The sequence below is a fragment of the Gracilinanus agilis genome, chromosome 2 (assembly GCF_016433145.1).
Source record: "Gracilinanus agilis isolate LMUSP501 chromosome 2, AgileGrace, whole genome shotgun sequence".
NCBI lineage: Eukaryota > Metazoa > Chordata > Mammalia > Didelphimorphia > Didelphidae > Gracilinanus > Gracilinanus agilis.
This window is the reverse complement of record NC_058131.1, coordinates 33,602,547-33,606,092: the sequence shown is the minus strand read 5'-3', so window position 1 is coordinate 33,606,092 and position 3,546 is coordinate 33,602,547.

The following is a 3,546-nucleotide window of genomic DNA, read 5'->3' as shown; positions in this document are numbered from 1 at the left end:
ACTGAGCCACCCACCTGCCCCTTTTTGTCCTTCAAGTGATTTAATTTGAATCATTTCAAATCATTTCAAATCATTCATTGAATGATTTCCATGAAGTGCATGAAGGTATGCCCACTGAATGTTTCATGGGAGATGACAGTCAATATCTATGAAGATCTCAATGGATTAGTGTTAGGGGATTAATTAAATACAATCTAATTTAATAAGGAAAATGCAAGGATTCCCTCCCTCCTCCAAATCCACTTTATATGTGTTAGTGGATGAGTGTGCTAGAAAATGTTACATGAAAAAGATTTAGGGGTGTTAGTAGACTGCCTGTTCAATATAAGTCAATGGCAGCCCCCCTCCCCAAGCCAGTCCCACCCTGGGTTATTAAATGAAAGAAGCCAAGTCTAGGTGCCCTGAATGAGGTAGGTGATGGGACCACTGTGTTCTGCCCTGGGTATATCAGCTCTGCAGTTCGATGCTCGGTTCTGGATGCCATAGTTTAAGAACAGGCAAATTAGGACAAGTGGAGAAGAGATGAGCAGAGATGGAGATAGTGAGTGAGCTAGAAAACGCATACATTAGGAGGACCAGAAGAAGGGAAAGGCTGGAGTGATAGTCTTCACACTTTGGAAGGGCTGTCTTATGAGAAAACAGCTGGGTTTGTTTTTCTTGGCTTCAGAGGGCAAAAACAAGAGCAGTAGGGGGGAGGTTTGGTTTAGAGAGAAAAACATTCTAAGAATTAGAATTGTCCCAAAGTGTGAAGGACTGCTTTAGGAGGTGGGGGATGTCCCTTCTCTAGACATCTCCATGGGAAGCACAGATAGGTGGGCTTGGTGTGGTTAAGATTCTTTTTTGATTTCTTCTCAGCTAGATTAAATTATTTCAACCTTCTTAACTATAGATGTTTTTTCCTTTGAAATTCTGTTTCCCTGTTCTGCTACCCCTATTGTTTTATCTTTCTTTCTCTGGCATCTGATGGATCTGTCCCAGGTCATCATTAAAGTCCATTTCCTCTTATTCTCTAGGCAGATATTGGTGCTGACCATCATCTGCATCATCAGGCATCATCAATACACATAGTAATAATGAGAATTCTCATTTATTACTTTTACAAGACCATTTCCCCAAAAGAACCTTGTAAGACAGACGTTGACAAGTATTGCTATCATTCCCATTTTTCTGATTAGGAAATTGAGGCTCACAAAGGTAAAATGACTTTTCCAAGATCCGACATAGGTCAGAGCCCTTGAACTGAAACACTTCCTTTTTTTTCCTTTCCCTTATTTTTCCTTCTCTTCCCTCATCTTTCTTTTTCTTTCTCCTTTTGCCTTTTCTGATTGGGGCTTCTCATCTTGCTCAGATCAGAAGTAACCTGATTACTTTTGGTCCCAATTTCAGTAGTAGTAATAATAATAGCCAGAATTTATATAGTGCTTTAAGGTTTGCAAAGCACTTTTCATACATTTATTCATTTGATCAGACTTATCAGCAGGGAAGTTTGACCCACTCTGTTTCTCACCACGGCCAGTTCGCCCTTCCTTAGGCATGCTGGTATCCCCTGTTCTTAGAGCATCATCATATATATTGGTGCAGCACATGGCGTAGACACCCAATCAGTTTAGCCTACTGCAACTCAAAATTCCCAAGTTCAAGCAACCAGACTCAGCCTCCCCAGTCGCTGATTCTAAGGCTTAGAAATTTCCCTAGGAGCTTTTAGGAGAACTTTAATGAAGGCCAATCACTCCCCCCACATATTATTTATGTGACTTCCCATTTCTGAAGGTTATTTTCTGTGATAGTACCTGCCTCCAACCAATCTATGTTGTAAGTAAAAAAAGAAGAGAAGAGCCTGCAAAAAAGGCTTTTCTGCTAAATTTTGTGCCAAAGAAGAGGGCACAGACTGGGGGTGGGTGAAGATTGTAGCTATATAGTGATGACTAGAGCCTAAATCCATGTTGGCAAACCTATGGCATGTGTGCCAGAGCATGCCAGAGGGGGCTGCTCCCCTTCCCCTCTCCACGCACACCTGAGGACATTCCTCACTTCACCCACCCAACAGCCCAGTGGGAGCACTTCCACTCTTCCCTGTCTGGGGTAAGGTGAGAGGCTCACATGCAGTGTGAGGGTTGCAGTTTGGGCACTCGGGCTCTAAGGTTTCTAAAAGGTTTGCCATCACTAGCCTAGATGATATAACAGTACAAAGCAGCTATCCCTCTCCGTGAAAACTGACCTGAGAAGGCATAGACAAAATGTGACTGCTGGGAAGTTTATAATTAATCCATCTGCATAGAAGAGATGGCATCCCATATCCTAGACAAGTGGACTTCAAACCTTCGAGCATGTGCCCTATGAGTGAATATTGATTTATGGTGTAAAGTTCAGTTTCTTTCTGTTTTTCTTTTTTCAAAAGACTGCCTCTCTCTTTCACCCAGATTTCAAGTGTGGCACTTTGAACAGCATAGGAGCTCAGACCTACTCGGTCTCTGGCCTGGGCTGATTTGCCCCTCTGGAAGTGGTCAGGTTCCCTGCTCCCAGGGCCCATTTTCTTAATACCCCATTTGGGGTGGACACCTAATAATGGGTTTCTCTCGTTGCAACTCAGAACTCTCAGGCTCCAGAGAACCACTTGCCTCCACCTCTCCCCATTTGCTGGGAAAGAGACGTACTCCACTGTGGCCGGTTCATTTATTTTAGTACTTGCTTTTAATGTCTATCATAGGTGAAAAAGAAATGAATAAGAGTCCTCGTGGCTTTGCTTTGTAAATGATAACATTCAACATCCTCCGTAGTGCAGAGGCATTTGTTAAACCTTGGCCAGTAGATTTCCATCCTCCCTGATATCAATCAGTGATTCAGGCAAACTCATCAAAGGTATTACATTTTTACTGGTTTTCCAAGTGGGCTCAAAACCTACTGAAACTCTTCATTTGAAATATTTTTAAACATACAAACAAGCTAGAAAATTCCATTTCCAAGCATAAGTGAATAGCTATTTAGAGTTTTCCTGGGTGGTACCATTATTTTCAGCACGTTACAACATCATAACAACGGGATCATTTCCAAATTGCAACACCACAACACCAGGAACATTCATAACAGCCTGTTTTCAGCCCGCTTTCTCCATAGCATGTTTCACTCAAAAAGCAAGACCTTTGTCACTTATTATTGCAGTGTCTGATAATCAGAACGTAAGGAGAACTTACACCAATATATCATATGATAATCCATTTCTTAATGGCTTCGTGGCCTGTGGGTAGGAGCCAACAGTTCCCAAAAGAGGAAGCCTTGCAAACAACGAATGACCTTCTGATGGAGTGCTTCAAATCCCTCACAAGATAAATGCAAAACAGAACAACTCTGAGGTTTGACTTCCCATCCAGCAGATTGGCAAAAATGGCAAAGGGGAGGCGAGTCGGTGTTGGGGGGCTGTGGAAAGACAGGGACACCAGTCAAGGCACCCACTGTGGGGTGAGTGCTCTGCATGTTTTTCAAACACAGATCTTTGTACCTCTTGTGTCTTGGGTCACAAATTCTAGGATTTGGCTCTGTGGGTAGCTA